The 21728-nt window shown below is 37.2% G+C and overlaps 1 protein-coding gene across 3 annotated transcripts in view; it reads right to left on the reverse strand.

Moving 5' to 3' along the window:
• Nucleotides 1-21728, reverse strand: part of LOC120773051 — a 124871-nt gene that overhangs the window by 75676 nt on the left and 27467 nt on the right. For all 3 annotated transcript variants that reach the window (XM_040101986.1, XM_040102017.1, XM_040102007.1), the window contains exon 2: nt 16046-16090. The gene's annotated coding sequence lies outside the window, so the exon portion shown is untranslated. The remainder of the gene's footprint in view (nt 1-16045; nt 16091-21728) is intronic.

A 21728-nucleotide genomic window follows, 5' to 3' on the forward strand; every position in this document is an offset into this window, starting at 1 on the left:
GAAGATAACATTTGTAAAATCTAAGAGATCTAAGATGGTTGAATGTGGTTGTGTGACTTTTTAACTACCCTTTCAGCCTACCCTAAGGCCAACTTCTCATAGAAAGGCTCGCACTGTGTTGATTCACTGACCAAATCAATTAATATTTCATAAAAAAAAGAGTAATGAGTAAATTAACCAATCACTCGTTCCGATCCAGAGGTTACTCGCCCGGTTCATGAAAGAATTTTAAATGAATAAAGGTTTTAGATAAACGAACCGAAAACTTGTTTATGATATTTAAAAGCTCAGTAACATGGTCTGGACTCTGACGATTGTGTATTTTGTGGAAGTGAAATGGGTATATAGTACTTTCATATTAAGACCAAAACGTTAATCTTTAAGTAATTTTCCAAGGAAGTTGATCATTTGATTACTAGGATCGAATGCAAACAGTTAGTAAAAGCAATATGATTTTTCCTAAGACAACTTTATGCTGTAAACTTTATAATTTGCCATTCTCCGAAGGATTCCTAAGTCGAATAATACAATTTAAATAGCTTTAGCCCAACAGTCACTTGTGACAGTGCTCCTGAAAAAAATTTTAATTAATACAGGGTATCAGCTCTGGTACATCAATTGTCCCAACTGACATATAAAAACACGTGTATAGATACATAATAATACATATATGTATGTACATATCACGTGGACTCGTTCAAACAACACCGAGCGCGCATCGTTCCTCAAACTGCAAGCCCCAAGCGGTAGCAACGGAAGGCAACACCCGCACAACAGCAACAGAAAAAGCAAAACCAAAACTCAATTAAAACGAACCAAAGCTCTTTGTGCGCAACTTAATTTCAATATTTGCTCGATTTTACTTTCTTTTTGCCCGTATGTTTCTGAGCAGAAATGTTGCTGTGGCATATGTCGGCATGTTGCTTGGGATTTTCGAAGTCACTTTGATGTTGTTCGCTGCCAGTTTGGCTGTCAGTTGCTGTGCTATCGCCCACAAAATGCAGTGTGTAGACAAACATATCACCATAAAACACACATGCAACACACATACATATATGCCACATACTAAATATATAATGTGGTTCAACTGAGGACGCGCGTCTCTTTGACATTGCCTGTACGCGAGTATGTGTGTGTGTGTGTTAAGTACTCTGCAACGGCATTTGTTGTACAATCGCCTCCCAGTATTGTTTTATGGCGGACATTTTCTCGCGCCATTGTTGCTTTTGTTGTTGCGCTGCCGCATTGCATTGCTGCAACTTCCTTTCTCCCGCGTCAATCAAAGCGCAATCATAATTTAATTATGTTTTCTTCTTCTTGACATGTTGCCATTTTTTGTGTGTTTTTCCTCATTCAATATTTAGTTGTGCTGCGAGTATTGTTAACGGCTGTTGGCATCTTAATGCATTTGTTGCATAATTAATTTCATGTAGCATGTATTTGATTTTTATTTCATTTTCAATTAAACACACACACACACACACACATGCAATTATTCACATAGTTCAACAACTGCAGGCGTATGAAGCATACAATCAGGCGCACTAACCAATTAATTGCCCACTTTAGTTTTTTATCGCCTTTTTATAATATTTTCAAACTCTTTTTTGTTTTCCTTAATTTAAACTTCATACACTTTTCTAACTGGCTCAGTACTCAGCTTTTGTTTATCGGTGCCAGGGGCAAAAGCCTTCATACAAATTGCTTGTCTACTTCGTTTTTGTTTTCGCATATTTGCATTGTTAACACCGATTAGTCGGTTTTCTCAGCTTATTATAAATTCAGTATGCCATAATTGCGTGTTTAATTAGCCTTTTTGGCGTGAAACTGCTTTACATGAAATACTAATACAGAATTATTTGTTTATGGCATAAGTTTTGCTTGAAAAAGATACAAATTCTCTGACAATAAAAGTTGCTATCTTGTATTGGGTAGTCGAAAAAGTCCTTTCGTATTTCTAATCAAACTTCGATTTTTCTATTTTTATAATAATAAATAAATAAACAAATATCTACCATTTTGATCGACCAAGTTTTGCCATTTTTCGGCTAGAGACATTATTCTATCAGTGTAAAACGAAATTTCGAAATTTCTAGAACGGAAGTGAGGGAACCACTGTTGTGCCACCGAACTGATACAGCATTGTTTCCTAAACTTCACAAATTCCATTGGTGGCTTGCGTGGCATTCTTTCCTTTTTTATACAAAACTTTCAAAATATTGCGAATTTCTCCATTATTTTCACTCACTTTTGAACTGATGTAACTTTTTTCAATTTCCCTGATTTTGATTTTTTTTTGGTTAAATGAAGCTTAAAATCTCACCCTTCCAACACTATGTATATGGTATGATACAATGTGTTTGATAGCACTAGAGATATACGACTGTAACGAGCCCTATTGACAAAATACAAAAAGACTTTTTCGACTACCCAATACTTATATAATATCTCTAATTTTAAAAAGAACACAAGCAGCTATATTTATTTATATGACGAACCGCTTTGGAAACATGGGTCGCTGAGGAAAAGTACAGAGGTCCATGAGGATAACGATTGCGTGGGCTATTTGGTCGTAATTAACAAAATAACAACTAAATTTTTGCTCTGAATTTATTTTACTTCATTTTCCGAATTTCCAAATATTTCCGTTATTCAACTGGCTATCGGCATGGGTTTCATTATACATCTTACAACTAACAACATGCCGTAATTAATGTCGAATGGGGTTTGAAATTCCAGAAAGCAAAAATGTATCAATAAAGAAACGTACATTTCTGTTGCAGAAAATTTATTGCGCAATATAACAATATTGATCAATAAAGCAAAAGCAACTCCACAAAGATGGTTCAAATGTATATATGTATGCGTGTTTGGGTCACAGCATTTTTCGCTATACATATATATGTATGTATATCGTGTGGCATCTACGGGCAGCTGCACAGTTTTTGATGCATCAAGCTGACACCTACACAAATACGTCAATGCTACACTTTCTAAAAAATACTTTCGAAAGCGACACTAGAACAAACAACAGCAAAAACAGCACTTAAATGGAGCGCGCGCGAAAGAAATCTGAATCTGAACAGTTTCCGACAGTTGATTAAGAGAAAATATAATTTATAGCACATTTGTGGCAATGAAGCGCGTAGAACGACGAACGCACATACACACATGCGAGCGTGCGCAGTGAAAGGATGTGGGCAGCAGGAGGGGCAGTCTATGTTGCTGCTGCGTCGCCAAGCGAATATCCATTAGACCGTGATCGCCTGGGTCTGACGAGTGCGTGTGTAAGTGCAACATTTTATTTGCATCATGCCACAGGCGCCCAACCCAAATGCACGCGACACATTTCTGTCGCTATCAATAAAATTGCCGCCGCCGCCGCCTCAGCCGATGTCACGACCGTCAGGAACTAATAACATTTTCTAATATGCCGCACATTGCAAACACATATGCAACATATGCACATACTCACGCTGGCGCTGTTGTTGTTGCGATGAGAAGAATTTCACCCGACCTTTTCGCCGTTTCTGCTCCAGAAAATCCCCAACTCTTTCGTTGGCGGCTGTCAATTGTCGTTGGCGGTCGGCTCGCGTACGCTTGGCTGCACAACGAGCTGTCAGACAGTCGCGCGGCGGTTGCTGTTTTGGTGGCGAGAGACAAGGCACGGCAGCGCTGTGAATTGGAAAACCAAAACTGCGCATACTTCTGTTGTTGCAACAATGACGGCGGCAGCTTGTTGTTGTGCAATTTTCATTTATGATTACAAATAGTTGAGATATTTGACACATTTATCATAAATTCTGCAAATGGCGCGCGTGTATCGATGTGATTTGCTGTCCGCCTGCATATAACCAAGCGACAGCAAGACACATTTGCTGCTGAGATTGCTAACGCTCAAAATGCGCTCCTATCAGCCACGTTCGGCTGTTGCGCCATTTGTTGTTGTTGCCTGAGTAGCCTTGCGCCATAACTTTGCTATGGTTTGTGGCATTGCGCTTGAATTTTCGCCGTATGTGCCGTAACTTTCGCGCGCCAACCGCCCGCCCGCCGCCCTCCCTTCGCGGTTGCATTGTGTATATTGTTGTCGGCACATTTGGCCAAAATCAAATAAAATATACGACCGCATGTGTTTCTTCGCGCAAACTTCTATACCACAAAGTTTCAAAATTTCTATTTTTTGTTTTTGTTTTTGTTTCTGCACTTCGTAGGCGTTAGTGGGCTCGTTAGTCTTTGCGCTGCTGGTAATATGCTTTTTGTTATTGTTGTGCCTTGAATTTCCACAATTTTTTATTTCTTTCTTATTACTTCGGCCGTTATGATTCGCCAGCCGTGGCGTCGAGCACCGAGGGCAACACTACATTCTGCTGCCTCAGCGCCGTGGAAAGGAACATGAGCAACACATGTCGGCGTTTAAATGGCAGCAAAGGCTTCACATGTCTACAAAATAGTTCATCTAATGTCATGAAGCTAGAGAAATTTATTGCCGCTCCAAAAGAAATGGCTGCGTCCGCTTGTACGTCAGCTAACGGGTATTTCAGAGTTTGTTGTTTGAATAGCTAAGAATTATTGGGGAGCTTTCAAGCTAAAATAGGTCAAAAATATTTTCGGGATCCCGACGTATTCAAAATATGAAAATGAGGTGAGCAATACTAGCACCTAATTCAAAAATGGAAAGAGCCTTCCAAAATCGAAAGAAATTTGAGTTCAAGTTGGAGAAAGTAATACGAAAATCGGAAATAAACCTCCTGAGGAAATGCTTTTATGAGAGCTTGTAATTGGCATACATACTTGCTTTAAATTTAGTAAAGTGGCAAGGCAGTTGATGAAAATTCAATTCTTAAAGAACTATGCTCGCCTATTGTTGAAGGAGGACTCTTGGCCATTTATGTATTGACAAAGGTGGACTATACCAGCTTTGTTACGAATTAACGAGAAGACAGCTGATGAAAACTCCCATTACCCTAGCTAGGTCATGTCATTAGAATGAATGTGAGTCTTAAGCTCCGAAGAAGTGGGAACATACCTACTTTTATTTCGCACAAACTTTGAAAGACAAAGAATCGAGTTTTCAAATTAAGGTTGACCGACGAAAAATTTAGATCGCTAAACACCACTTCAATAAATTTATATATCAACCGAGGGCAGTATTCGCTCAGAGTAGAACAAATGATTACAAATAAAAATAAGGTTTGTGCACTGAGGAACTTAAGCTTTAATTGATATTATTTTTTACAGTTATTCTTAAGACGTAATGGGCGGGATATTATAGCCACGGCAAAACATTAAGCCAAAAAGTGGAATTTCATAAGAAAGTCAGCTCCGAATTGCCACTAAACATAACCTCCAAATCTTAGCTAGCAAAATTTTGTATGAAATAAAATTATGAAGTTATGGCTACCCTGCCACATTAAAAGCTAAGTTCATTTTTACTTTATGCACACACGTATATTCATTTGTATGTGTGCATATGAGAATGTGCATATAAAAGTCGCTTTATTTATTGCACGAAATGGCAAGAAGTGACAATTATTGCAGGCAGCTTTAATAAATTCGCAATAAAGTTACCTAAGTCAATAATATCGAGTTTTGCGACATACATACATATGTATGTATATGTATGTATAAGCATATTTAAAGGAAATTTGAGCGCATAAAAAGTGGCAGATACCAACACAGAGCGCGAAAGAAAAAACCAACAGTTATTGACAATAAAAGTGCAGTTATTAGAACGGTTGTAAAAATTGTGGAAAGTTTAAAGGAATACTAAAACAAATTAGCTTTTTAATTTTCAGCATTTCTGCATATAGAAGTGTGTGTGTGTGTGTTTAGGCCACAGTAGTTGCGTTCGTGTGTGTGCATCGGCGCTTGGACGCAATCGTCGATTAAAATGAAGAATATATAACGGCAATAAATGTTCATTTGTTGTTTGTCATAAATTCCAAGGCGATGCTAAAACGCAAAGGCCAACTGTTGTGGGCCAATGCCAGGTCGTCTGCTCAGCAATGTTTGCGTTTTTGTCGCTATTCAATTTCGTATTATCCATTTATTGATATTGTTGTTTTTGTTGTTGTCACAAATTTACGACAATTTTTAGCGAAGCGTCTTCGACGGACATTTAGTGGGTATTCAATTAAAAGGGCCCAGCAGCAGCAATTTGTAGCGAATGAGGCACTAAAGTGTGCAAATGCTCAGCGAAAATCAGAATGCGAATAAAATAAATAAGTGCGGCAAGCTCACACACGACGCCTGTGCCACATGAACGACAACAGACACACTCAACAACAAAAAATGTACTTGTACTTAAATTCCTAGAATTTTTTTTTTCTTGTTTGTTTGGTAACTTGTTGTTATTGCATGTTGTTCTTGTGGTTGTTGTTGTTTTATTTGCATGTGATAACCCTTTTCGCTTTCAGCATAAAATTGTCAAAGTTGTTGAGCGTCACCAGTTGCTTGATGGGCAGCGCCGCATGTGTGTGTGTGCGTGATGCCTGCAAAAGGAGGAAAAAAATATTTTTCCAATGTGTTAAGTTTCCAAGCAAAAACTCAAATTGGTTGTCATTAATATTGTCAACCGGAAGTTTCCAAACACACACACTCGTGCAGCTCGAACATGCAACTCTGTGAGGCAACGAATATGAAATGAAAGCAAAGAAAAGACACTTCAACTCGGTACACCATCAAAGCCCGTGATGATTGCTGCTGATTTGCCGGTGCTGGACAGCGTGACAGGCCACTCAATAAGCACTCGTTGATCGCCGAGGCACCCAGAACACACACACACATACACTCGACCATTTAGGTGTAAAATGCTATAAATTTCATTTGAGCATTGAGGCATAACCATATGGTATGTATATTTATGAGTTTATGGATTGCAACATGAGTCGCTGTCAAAGTGATGATCGTCAGCAGCAACAGCCTTGGAGCGCATGTTGCTTGTGGTAATGAGGTAAAATGTAGTAAGAGTGCGAATTTCAGCAGCGTATGTCTTCGAAGAGGAGCCAGCAAGCGGAAATGTATTTTGTCACAGGCCTGGCAATTGCCTCGACACATGCTGTACATGCCGGACTAGATGGCCTGCAACAATGTTGTAGTATCATAAGTGCTTTGTCTATGAAACCAAACAGTCTTCAAATAAGGCTTTGGAGTCAAAGTACCACCATCTGGTTGGAAATATCTATATAACGGAAATACAAAAATCTCGCCCGATTGGTATACTATTCATTCTCACCTTATCTAAGCTTTATAAGAAAGAGGAGTTTCTCCTACTTGAGTACTCTTCGAAATTTGTGGTCCTGTGACGTATGCAGAATTTTCGAATACTTACATAGTAACCCTCCTAAACTTGAACCATTCCACATAAATACATTTTATCTTTCACGCTTTCGCGAATCCTTCGAATGTCTTATTAAATTGAGTTGCAGTCCCAGGAAATTTATGCGCTACATTAATTTAAAATGATTCAGCCTTCGACTGCTTGTAGGCACTGGCGATCACGATCATGACGTGCAGGCGTATGGCAGAACAAAACACACAGACTGATAATCAAACAGACATTACCACGAGTGCATACGAATGCCATGCGATATTTGGACAGACAGTTTGGCAGTGCGTTGGCAAACGACCTTGCGCGCATGCGTAGGCATTTCACAAAATTTTAATCGCATTAAGCGCACGCAATGCAGACGAAGGCAAAGGTAATCCTTTTTTCACGAGCTCGAATTTTAAATGAGGCGCGAAAGCAAAGTCGTGCGTAAGTCTATAAAACGCCTGGGGAGTTTGAGCTTGTGGCGTGTGCATTGCGTGTATTTATCAGAATAATTAGCAAAGCTATGCCAGCGTCGACAAGTTGCCGAAGCCGAGAATTGTCGTGCTGTTTAGGTGCGAATTTAAAATCGCCAGTAAGACGTAATTTTAGGTCACAAGGGAGCGCTACACCTTTTATACGTTCCAGTGGGCATTAATGCGCATGCGGCACATTCCCTTTAAGAATTTGAATTATTTCTGTATTTTCGAAATAACTATATTTCGTGTTATTATGTGGTGATTGCTTGTTTTTTCTTCTCCTCTATTTCTGTAATTTACTAATTAATTTGACGTCACCTTTAACCTCTTCAATCCACCGGTTAAGCCATTGTCGGTTGCGGGTCAGCGTTCGGTTTCTCCAGTGGCAAGACTATTATGTTCACCAAAAAAAACATATGTACGCAATAGAGTGCTTTTGTTAAAAAGCTAGTCCATATCTGCAAGAAAAAGAGAAAAACTGTTGGGTCAGCAAGGCGAATATGAACACTTGAGACTTCCGCTCAAGTTATGGCACTTCCCGTAAAGCTCAGCCAACTGTGCCGAAAACCCAAAAACTACTACAACAACTTTTACAAAAATGCATGACAGCAACTCTGCGTCAATATCCAAGACACACACATACATATATACTCATCTGTGTATGAGTGTATATCCTTGTTGGCGGTAAATTAATCACTCGTAATTTGTAAAGCGTAGCAATGCCATCAAACGAACGATCAATGACGAGGAAATAAAAAATGCAATAAACAAATGTATAAGTGTCTGTGAAAAATGAGCAATTAATAAATAAATGAAGGAGTGAATATTTTTCGGACAAGTGAATGCAGTCAGACAAGTACAACTGCCTTTTTGGGCAGGAATTAATAACTGGAATGGAAAAAACAATAATAACAAAAATAATGAAATTATTGATTAATATTTTTGATAACTGTATTCAACGTTAAAAAATGAAAATTATAAACGCAATTGTAAAGCAATAATTTATTTACTTGCTAACAGGTTCTCAAAAACAATAACAACAAGGTGATGCAAACAGTTCCAAATATAGAGCTATTACTTCATCTTCAGATGTTACATAGTCCCAAAAAGATACATACGTACATACATGTACATGTTTTTGGTATGTGTGTCAGGCGGACCGCTAAGTGCTGAAAATTGAGTAGCATCCGGAGACGCGAAAAAATTGCAACCGCAACGACACCTTTTGGAACGACACATGCGCATACATACATACTTATACTTATACGTTCGCCTGTATGTCCGTCTGTATACTTACCAAAATGTCTTAAGTGCTGCTCTTAACCACCAAATTAGTCGCTTCATTCATTCATTTGCTCATTTTCTTGCTGTTTTACTTTTTTTGAGAGTTTTTTGTCATTTAAATTGTCTCCGCTGCAGTTTGGCTGGCGAATAGCAACGCCACATAATTGAAGAGCAACTGAATAATGCATGACCAATTATGTACATCTGGCTATATGCACACACACACATATACATATGTATATGTGTAGGTATGTATGTATGAACGCGATGAGACGAGCATCAATGTATGTCAGCATCGAAGGGAGTCACAATGCCTACGGAATAAGGTCATGACTAACCAAGAAACCGGCAAAACAGCAGTCGACCAAAGCCCGAAATAAAACCAGAAAAATTATAATAACAACAAAAGATCGGAATGTGTGGTTGAGAGAAGACAAAGCGGCTGCTGGAGGGGAACCCTTTCTGTGTTCATATAATCTCTGATAATGCTGCAACATTGGCAAGTCCAGCATTGGTGTTTCGGTTATGCGGTGGAATGGAGATAAAAAGACACACACACGCGCACACATGCACAGAAATATGCAAATAAAGAACACTAAACTTCGAGGATGCAAGACGTATACATAACGGTTCTTGGCTTTGTTCCTTACAAGCCTTACAAAGTAAATTGCATCCAAAGCGACTTTTTAAGATCGAAACAACAACAATAAAAAGTAAATACATACATATATCTTTATGAAATAAACTTTGGTTCAAACACATTGGAAAAGTTTCTTCATGTGAAATAAACATTTTTATTCGAAAACATATTTTTGTGTTAAAAAATCGGAGTTTTACCAAACTTGCCTCGTATTATAATTACGAATTGATGAAAATGTATTAGAGTTTGTTTGTGACGTAACGTCTCATACGTCAAATGGCACGTAAGTAAGTTAAAGTGTTCTTAAATATGACTTCGCAATTTTTTAACCGCCAACACACTTTGAGTTTTTGAATTTTCCATATTCATATCATAAACAAATGTTTTTCTAAATTTTTTATAGTTTTTTCTGCTACCGCAATGTTTTATTAATCACCACACCACACAGTATATTTACATTATTTAACTTTTTACTTTTTGTTCACTTTGTTTACACTATTTCTCGCTGTGTCAGCGCGTTCAAAAGTTTTGTGTTTTCAAGCTCACCTCACCTTCGTTCGGCTGGCTTAAAAATGCCATATTTTATTTTCCAAGTCTATTATTTTTGCTTTAGCTTGCATTTTTTTCGCCAACTTTATTTTGTGCTTAATAATCTCTTTAATTCTACCTATAAGACGCCCACGCTCAGGCACGTCGCGCATTACTCATGCCTTGCTTGCTCGCTGGCTTGTTATTTTCTTTAAGCTTTTTCAGCTACTTTATTTACTTTTTTCACTTTTTTATTTCATTATTTTTCTTTCATACTGCCGTTAGGTCACCAGCGCGCTTCGCGTTTTGTACATATGATTTTTGTGTTTTTATTTTCATGTTGTTTTTGTTGTGTTTGCATATTTCATGTTTTAATTTTTACGGCCGCTCCTGGCCTTTCTTTGACATTGACAGTAGCTTTTCGCGTAAAAGCCTTTTTGCCATTCTTATTGCGCTTTATTTTCAGCTGTTCTGCGCCCCTCGACTTGTTATTGTTTGTGTACCTCTGTATGTATGCTGCTGCCTGGCGTGTGTCTCCGTTTTGCGCCGATTGTTTGCAAATTTTACGCTCACTTTGTGTGCTAAATGTTTCAATGTTTTATTTTATTATTTTATTTTAAAGAAAACAAACCTGGCAGCGTCTTTTTGGCTTTTGCCTCTTTTGCTGCTTTTGTTTTTATATTCTTGGTTTTGTTTTCTTTTTCGCTTCTCACTCATCTTACCTTACTCAACGCATTAATTTGTTAAACAAATGTCGCAAGCTCACGCGTGTGTGTATGTAAGTGCCTGTTTAGGTACGTATGTATGTGTGTGTGTATATATGTATGTTTAACTCGTTCAATTTTGTCCGCTTCTTACATACATACATACATATGTACGGTAAGTCTTTTGTATTCATCGATCGCATCGCAACGTTTGCATGACTCACTCACTCTTTGGTTATACTTAAACTTGGCAAAACAGAAGAAACGGAATTTGGAAAAGAAAAATAAAATCTATTGTCTCGATGCTATTTCAGGATCATTGCGTAGCTCATTAGTTCTGTGTTAGTGTTTTATTAGTTTTTTTGCGTAATCTTTTGGTTCTCTGCCAGCGCGAAATTTCGTAAAACCTTATAGGAATGGGATCAAATTCAAAATTGCTGGAGATCTGAGTCTTCAAAACATTTTTTATTGCACAACAATTGCTGATCAAAGATGTACATACATACAGGGTTTGTCCGGAAAGTAATAGGACTGATTTTCTTCAGCCGCGATTATACCTCGAAGATTGCGCGCACCGACTGGATTCGGTAGAGGGTGTCCTAGCGGCTGGTCAAACAAACATTTGGCGCTACATGTGTGCTAGCTGAAAATGCAGCGTTCGTTAGAGCAGCGGTACGGGATTAAATCTTGTGTGAAACTAGGTAAATCTGCGACAGAGACATTTGATATGATCAAGATCAGACCAGATGTTGCTATAGTAAGAAGTGGTGTGTTTTGGAGGGTCGGGAAGAGCTCGCTGATGAAGACCGTGCGGGAGACCTGCGACTTCGACAAACACCGACAATGTGACTCGTGTGCGTGGGTTTTACGTGGAAATCCTCTAGAGAAGGGTCAATCGGGTACGACAAGACATTGCAGCCGATTGGAAGTTGCACCACGATAACGCCCCGGTTCACATCGCCTTTCTTGTGAACAAGTACCTAACCAAGGCCGGCATCCCAATGCTCTCGCCGCCCCCCTACAGATTATATGTGGACGCCCGGACTTTTTTGTTTCCTTGCCTGAAAAGCCCTATGAAAGGAAAGAATTTTGAGGGGAGGGGATCTAGCAGCATGCACCTCGGCTCTCAAAGCTATTGCGGAAAATGCCTTACGTGACTCCTTCAATGCTTAGAAATCGCGCTGGCAACGCTGCATCAACGCAGAAGGAGCCTATTTTGAAAGTTTTGAAAAAATTATAACGATTCCTCACTTTTTATTTTATCAAATGAGGCGATGTGAGTCGCAATTTTGTACCACATATTTCCACAATTCCAAGAGTGAGAGTATTACACCATTCATGTTCAGGTTCCACTGAAATTAACATTTTCGAGTAATCAAAAATCAAGAACACGTGTGCCCAAAAAAACAACAAAATTAAAATAAAAACAGCTTAAAAATCTCAGCAACGTCGAGAAGGCCCACATAAATTAATTTGAGGAAACCGACACTCGCACGCACTTTTCACTTGATTATCTCTAATCACTTTACCTATTTATGGGGTTCTCACGAAACAAGGTCAAAATGTGTTTTCTTTTTTCCACCGCCAACCGGTAGCTTCATCTACATCTACATCAACATATGACCACTAGCGCGTGAGCACAAAGTGACTGACGAACCGATAGACTGGCGGTCAACCGGTTGAGACATGGCGCTAGGGTAATGAATAGAACGCGCAGAGACGCAATTGCGGTGGTGCGGGGGCAGGTTGGAGATGTGGAACTATTTACTACTCTCTGATGCAATACTTGCAAATGTCGATACGCGGTAAATTGATGAAGCCAGCGCCGACGAACACGCCAGCCACTTCACATCGACTTCGATACGCATGACCCGGCAAGAGCGAAGGGCAGGAAGAGACAGGCGCTGAAGTTAAGAAGCATGGCTTTTCATTGGGCGCTTGTGGCAGGCGCACGCAAAGCCATCTGGCTGCACTCTACAAAATAGTGCTTCTAATATTTTCTAGCACTTATTATGTTAACACGCAATTAGAGTTCTGGGGTTGATGGAGCTCGCAGCAAAAACGAGTAGCAACTGGAAACTCGAGCATATTGAAGGAGTGGAAATGCGCTAAAGATGACATTGCAACGCTGATGTAGTGAGTGGCCATAACTATAGACTGAAGGAGGCTCGGAGCGTAGAATGAGACGAGGAGGTGTAAAAGACGTACTTGAAGCATTATATTTATGTGTGTGTGTATCAAGAGTGCGGCTAGAATGTAGTGGAGTAGAGTGGAGTGTTGTGGAGTGGCATGGCGTGGCGACTAGTGAAGTGGCTGCTAAATGCAGTAGCGCAAAGAATTTCTGCGAAAACGCGCAACAAACACTTGAGTGTCGGCTCTACGAAGAACCATGTCTAACTATTTAAGTTAAATGCCAAGAAGAACGAGTCATAAGAAAAAACAACGAAGGCCGAAACTAAATAGAGTACAGCAGCGCAAATACAATGAGTGAAGCAAAACAGCCGCCAAGTGAAGGAGCTGCTACTGGTCTTTAAATCTTCGCGAAACAAAGCAAGAAGCAGAATTGACGGGCAGGAAAAAAGCAAAAATGTGTGTGTGCTTGTGTATGTATGTATACAAGTGTATGAATGCGTGTAAACTTTATCAAACATACATAATTTTTCCTGGGGCGGAATTTTGATTCGTGACAATTGTTGTTGCATTTGTGGCGGAAATATTATTAGAGTTCATTATTGTTCGTCTGTATGTAGAAGGCGGTAGTCAAGTTTACAATTTGCATGGGAATTTCATAAGTATTTCATGCTTTTTGATTATTTTTAGTCTGGCGGATATTTACCGTAACCGCAGCGAGATGCGAAGAGTAAATAGCGATGTAAATGATTTATAACAACAAATGAATAAATGTTGTTGGCCAGTGCGGCAGTGTAGAATGAGAGTACGAAAGGAATTTAAGAATCTTAACGCACTATTTTAGAGTTATTTTTATAAAATAAGAATTGAGGAACCTACAATGATAGCAAAAATCCCATAGGCGCAGAAAGTTCTTAACACTGCGGTCAAGTGGAAAGAGCGTTGCCAAATAAATTTAAAATTTAGAGGAAAGGGAAATTTTCAAAAATTGTTTAAATATATCCTGCAACTACAATCTGCAAGCAGAAATTAAGCAGTATTATATAAACACCTTAAACACTTTCTTCCATTTTTTGGGGTCAATTGCAGGCAAAACTTTCATCTTACTTGAAACTCGAGTAATAATGCTAAAATTTCGTTTCTCATCTATACTCTGTCAATCCTACGATTGTTTACGAAGAACCAAAGAGGTTTAAACAACTGTCTCTCTTTGCCTTGAAGAACTAAGAGCGTAGATGGTAGTGATAAGCGCACCAGCACGTCATGTTCGCTCACTGGGAACTGCCCGTAGAACTTTAAAGAGGAAAACTTTACAGAAAAATTTTGTCGTACTAAGATAAAAGCAATACATACTTGGAATAAAATCGATTGCATAATATATTACCTGTTCAAGGTCGCGATGATCATACGCAAACCCGTGTTCAGTAATATCAGAAAAGTAAAAGAAAGATAAGGGTAATTATGGACCAAATGCGTCTCCCAAACTTTGATCGTTAATAAGTTCATTAATCATAGGTACAGGTAATCTGGCAACTCTGCCGCTAATAGCCAGAGAAGGAGTCGCAAGTCACTGCTACTTTTACACTTCCTCCACGACACTTCATAACAATAAATCAAACATTCGCACATTGTTGTAAATAATATTTTACGGTTGTATGTATTTCGATGTACTAAATGCGTGTGTGTGTGTAATTATATGCAAATACACATAGATCTATATATGTATACATTGTTATTTTTACATATTCACGCCCTTTGCCAACATACAAGTCATCCGCGTCCGGAGTTCACTTTACATGCGTTCGCCAACGGCATGAAGCCGCACCAAAAACAACAATGAAACGTTTCATACACTGATTGCTGATGTTTACCTCCGCCGCCTCTTGCCCTGCGTTCACTAACTTACTAAGTAAATTAAGTAAATTTGCGGTTTCAGTCTCAATGACTTCCACAAGACACGCACACACACACACACACAATAGGAGCCAATCCCTCGGGCACTGGAGTTGAGTGCAAAGCGCATGAGTATTGTAATTTCAGTTGTAAAATCAGCCATGACCCGCGAGACCGACGAAGGCAACAGTCTACTTCTATACACGAGTACCTGAGCGCAAGTGAGTAGAAACTTATATATCTATGTATGTACGTATATAGGTATGTAGGAGTAGGGAAACACATTGGCCTCTGTGCTGAGTGGTATTTGTGGGCAAAAACTGTTTCTGTGCTGCCATGGAATTCCTGTACTTTTTGTTATGAAATCTGAACGTCCACAGTTTTAAAAGCATATTTCTGCCCTTTAGGTTGTGGGCGCTGCACTTCTGTTGTTATACTTCTAATTACTTATGTACATATTTATATATGGGTAGATGACGTTTGTGACAGCAGTTATAGCTTTGAGTATTATAGCAGCCGACTTCTCTGAATAGAAGACGATTTCATGTTCGCGAATGCTTGTGAAATTAATAGAATTAAATATGAACGTTCGAACAACAAAACAGTAGCAATACATTCAACTAAACGGTTTTTTAGTTGATTGAATAACAAACATACTTTTATGAAATTCCAGCAATGAGAATCGGGTCATAGATTGCTTCGCTTTTGATGGAGTTCAAATTTTTGATTGTCTTATTTGTTATCAAAGAAATAAGTACCGCTATTTTGTGAACGACTCAACAACTTATCACTTTTCCCATGTACTTGTAATAAAGGAAATATGTACTTATGTATGAATATATGTATGTAGATATGTATACTTCTAACTATTCGCTGGTAATTTAAGTCAAAAAGCTGGATATAAAGCTGCAAACTCAAGTTTCCAATAAGGCCAATTGTTATTTTTATCTCGAAAAGGAAATACGCTTAAAAACAAATTTTACTAGGCTAAACCCAATGGAGTTGAGGGTACTAGAAATACTTTATAAACACAGACTATAACCAAATCTACAAACGCACATGAAGTGTGATTTCTTACCTGCGTTTCTTTTATTCAGCGCTCAAGTTAAATGGGCTTCCGTAACTGTAAATGAGAAATAAACAAAAATACAAATTAATTTGGGAATTATTTGTTTACAATTTAACTTAGACATACTACGTCTACATACATATGTATGTACATACATGTCAGGGTCTCATAAAAAGAGCACTCGAAGTCGTAAACGGTCTATTAGCACTTTCCCACACACCAAATACCCAATTCACAACTAACAGAACACCCATCAGTGTGTCAACAAGGTTGTTACTACTTGCCGCTCGCATGTTTGTACACTTCGATGGTACTCGTATTTACTCATAACTGTGTGGTCAGTACAAGGTCCAACTGACCGGTCTTCCTTGAAATTACGTGCGTAACAATCAGCTTTCTTTCCGGTATGTAACACACAGAGCTGCACACATCTACTGTCGGTGTGACCCAGAGGCGGCAAAACATTAGGCAAGCACGTTGCACACACACACACGCACAAGCATGGCTTGTAGTAAAACGAAAAACGTGAAGTTGCACGGGATTTATTCCCATTCATAGATAGAATTTTGGTTACCGACTGTTTGCTTTGGCATGAAATGATTTTGAACACACAAAAGACGAGCGACGACTCGAGATGTTGTAAGAGTTTCCAGGAAACACACTCGGGTGGCAGAGTTAACGAAAAGAACAAACATGACGGCTGTGACAAAGTGGCGTGATAAAACCGGGTTTCAGTCGGGCCTGATATATGTATGTATGTGCGTGCATTTCACAAACATCTTCAGGAAAGTATGTACTTTTCTACATATGTATATGTATGTCTATAAGATTTCCATTTTTAGGATGGTTAAAAAACCAGCACAATTTGTTTGCACACCGAAGTTAATAGTTTATAGACGCTACATTTGGGTGCAAGAATTTTTATTTAGCTTTAGCTGAACTACAAAATAAAAATGCAAAGCTTAAAACTACAAAATTGTGAAGAAATGCCTCCTGTTTGAAGAAATTATCCAATTAAAAAAAAATTGATGAAATGAAGATATGATTATAAAACTGCTTTTAAATGTAAGGATTTTGAGGAATTTTTCTAAGATTTGAAATTGAGAGCTGAAAAAACCTTGTTGTTGACAACAAAACTAAATAAGCACTTATAATTTGCTAACCTATATATTGGGTAGTCGAAAAAGTCTTTTCGTATTTTGTTAATAGATGTCGTTGCAGACGTATATCTCCAGTGCTACAAATCACATTGTGTTATACCATATAGCGTTGGAAAAGTGAGATTTCAAACTTTAACTAACCAATTGTAAATTAATTTGGGAAAGTTGAAAAAAAGTTACAGCTGTTCAAAAATGAGTGAAAATAATGAAGAAATTCGCTATATTTTGAATTTTTTTTGTAAAGAGAAGAATTCCACGCAAGCGACAATGGTTCGCTCGTTTCCTTTGTGAAAATTTCGAAATTTCTTTATGCACTGATGAAAGTTTTACACTGATGGAATAATGTCTCTGGCAAAAAGTGGTCGACCAAAATGGTATATACATATTTGTTTATATTTATTATTATGAATATAAATAAATTAGGAAAAATTTGAATAGACATACGAAAAGACTTTTTCGACTGCCAATATGTAAATATCGTAAAAATATTCATAAGTTAATTATTTTATCATTTGTATTTTAATTAATTTTTAAATTTTTATTATTGTTGTACATATAATATATGAATTTTTATTAGCACAATTTTGTAATGAATCATTAAAAATATTTTCGTTATGACAACGTGAGTATATTTGAAATTTTTATGTTCTGCTTTGAGTTAATTTTCGCATTCTTTCGCTAAATGCTTTTACAAGCCTCGCTTTGTTTATTTCATCTTTCGTTCTCTTGCACACGTGTCACTCACAAGCTTAGCTATTAGTTTGTCTTATGTAGTATGTATGTATGTGATAGTGAGTATATACACATATAAGTTTCATGGTAAGAATCTTTGCCTTTTTAAACTCGCAACTCGCCTTTCAACTATTGTTTCATTCTCTCCACTTGTGTTTTTGCTTTCACGCAATAAACGCTATTCATTTACATACTTACATATAGACATGTGTATTTGCATGACAGTGTGTGTGTATATAAAAAACTTTTTCATTATTTAGGCTCACATGCTTTCACAGCTAATTAATTTGCTGCCTATCGCGAAGAAATCTCGAGATGAAATCTCACGAAGCTTGGCAGTTCAAACATTAAGGAAAGCAAAAACATACATTCATATGTATGTATATAAATATTGAAAAGTACTTGTATCAATATAGATAGGAGGACATATAGGCATATATGTATGTAGGTAGTTATACTGTAAAATACATTGTAAAGGCAAGGTTTTCGCTTTTTTCCTGCGTTATCTTAGATGTATTTATTGCCTTAAACTGCAACACTTGATTTTTGATTTGTATTTCCATTATAAACACACACACCAACAAATTGACAACATGAGTATTTATATACATACTCATGTACAGATTACAAGCTATGTATATACATATGTATATAGAATCCCAAAATGCTGAAATTGAACACCCAAAAGATTTCTTCGACAAAAATACTTCTTTACTTTTATTTGCCGTTAATTCAATGCGAGTTGTCTTCACCCACTACCCGACTGATCAAGTTTTAATCTGAATTATTGCCCGAACGACGCCACTCAATTGACAAATTCCGAAATCTTGTTGCGAAGGCAATCGGAAATGTAAATCCGCGATAACATACTGTTGACTTACAGATCTAGCTACATAAATTCATACATATGTACATATAGAAGCGTTCTTTAGGAAGTATGAATTTTGATCATGCTTTTTTGTATCAACTCGCTCATGGAATTGAAATGAGGCAATAAAAATGTTGAAGTTTGTAAAAAAAACATTTTTAACTCGAGTTTCATTGATGTGATCGAACAGGTTCTTAAAAATATAATTAGCTATATGTATGTGTAGACTAACTAAACTCAAACTAAAACAATAAATTTGTTCAAAATTCTACATATACATACATACTATATATAGGTACATGTAGCAGTATGCAAATAAATCAAGAATTTAATCAAGACTTTTTACATTTTTTCATTTGTTGTTTTAATAAATTCACAAACAAGTCGAAACGTGTGACTTTTATTGAGTATTGGAAATTGCAAAAAATTTCATATTAAATAGCAATTGCGATATTTCGATTTTGGGCACCATGAGGTGATCGAAACATATCGAAATTCAAATTATACAAAAATATATATATAAAATTTGTTTAGAAAAAATCGATGATTTCTGGTTGGTTCCAGAAGAGTGATCATCGCAGTCATGTCCGCATATTTGTTTATTTATCCAGATTATTAAATAAGATTTCCAACATACTTTATTATTCGATTATCGATATAAATAAAAATTGAGAGTTACTTAATAAAAATAGGCAAAAAACCCAGCCTCCCCTCGTATTACCAGATGATGTGTTAGAAAAATATAGAAGTTTTGACAATATTCTGGACAAATTATTACCAGTAAAGCGCACTTTTAGGCGCATAACACGTTTGTCATAAGGTTTACTGAAAACCATGTGCTTCATTCGGTCATATACATTATTTTTGGGTGGTTTTGAAAACAATTTTTCACGAAGTTGTTTCGTTATATTTTTATTAATATTTCGCTAGCCTTATTTGTATTTGAGAAGTTAGAAGAAAAGAACACGAACGTATGCACTTATTTAGTTACATATGTACATATGTATGTGTGCATAAGCATTAGTATAATAACAAATAATTGAATAATTGAAATTGAAATTGAGATACATACTTAATCTACTCTAATTGCAGTTCAATTTGGATAAAACTTATTAAAACATTGCAGTAAAATAGATTTAATGAAATCGTAAGCGCTTAAACCGTTACGTGAGGGAATTCGTTGGTATCCTTAGCGCCGTTACGCATACAAATGCATGTGGTTTTGCGAATATACTGATGAAAAGTGTAAGAAATAAACTGCAAATAAATTAAATTTTATAATTGTGCACGAAATTTTTAGCGTGCTTCATTAAAAAAGTGACTTAAGAAATAAATTCATGAAAACCTTCGTGAAAATTGCGTGGCGCTGAAACTTGAAGAATTCATCGTACTTTGTGTGATTTCGGGTGTGTGTGTTTGTGTTTTCGGCGAGTACTTATGCTGCGCAGCGAATGGGCAAAATTGATTGCCACAAACATACATACAAAGGTCTCTGTATTTGTGCGCAAATAAATAGCGTAAAACCGTTGCAGGTGGCACGGTGGCACGTTATACGCATTGCATGTGGAACGCCAGGTTATTTTTAAATTGCTTGTTTCTCCTCAAATCTCGTTTTTAGCTGTTTTTCAGTTGAGTTTTCGATTAGAAAAAAATTAAAAATATTTTTATTAATGACTCAACGCCGAGGTATGTGAGCCCGATTAGCAATTCATCTGCGTCTACATGTTTATTTGCCATCATAAATTAATTGTTAAAAAATTCCGTTAAACTGTTTAATTTACTAGCTGTAAAGTGTTGAGAAACCCATCAGTCTTCAATTTGGCACAACTAAATTTCAAATGACATGCAATTAATAATTGAAATGCTTGAAAATAACGAACGAATTGAAGCGTAAAGCAATTCGCAAACACAAAGCCATGCCGCAAACAGTTTTCGAAAATAAATATATTCGAGCAAAAGCACTCAAATTGCAGACGGACATCAAGTGGCGCCTCAAATGCGCCATAAAAGCGCCATTAGGCTTTTCTACAATTTTTTTTCATCACTCAATTTAGAGACACACACTTTAAATTGCCGTTAGCCGCTAAAAGCTACAACAGCAGGAGCAGGCGCGGCAAGTAGTGAGTAATTAATGCTGCCGGGCAACTATTTAACGATTAAATCATTTCTATGTGCGGGTCCAACGACCAGTCGGCGAATGGGCGGCAAAAGCGCAGCGGGTGGAGTAGCGGCAAGCAAAAATTAAAAAAAATTAAATTTAAAAAAATTACATGTAGTTTGAAGCGCGTTGTACGTTTTAGTGGCGCCGATAACATCAACAACAAATTGTCCAAAGTGACCGATTAACTGTGTGGACTTTTTACTTTACATAGACATGTTCGCATATAACTAAAAGTATATTTACATATGTATGTATGTATATATAAGTTGCCATTGAGAAGTAAAATTGGCGTCAAATTTAATTGATTGATTATGTTTTCTAGATTATACAACATCTGTGAGCTATAAAAAATAGTCACTAAAATTGTCATAAAATATTAGAAATCAGACTTAAACACATTAAACTACATATACACACATATGTATATAAAAATGATAATATATTACAATGTTAATTCAATATTTTGTTTGATACCCAGATCATGTGACTTTAACGCTTTAGAAACGAATTGCGAAATGTATACCCTATACGCAATTATACAAATAAGCAAATTGTTTATCAAACAGTTGGTGTACTGAATAAATGTGCAAGTTTGACATACATATGGTTTAGGAGCTGAACTCAACTTCACAGAAATCCTAGAATGAGTCTTACAATTATATGATGGTTGAATAAGTCTAGTCCCACGCCCGCTAACACATCATTCCACAAACCACAACACTGATAGCTCTAATCCACCACACTTAAGAGCACCAACACACACACGTTAGT

Source organism: Bactrocera tryoni, chromosome 1 (assembly GCF_016617805.1).
Source record: "Bactrocera tryoni isolate S06 chromosome 1, CSIRO_BtryS06_freeze2, whole genome shotgun sequence".
NCBI classification, from domain to species: Eukaryota; Metazoa; Arthropoda; class Insecta; order Diptera; family Tephritidae; genus Bactrocera; species Bactrocera tryoni.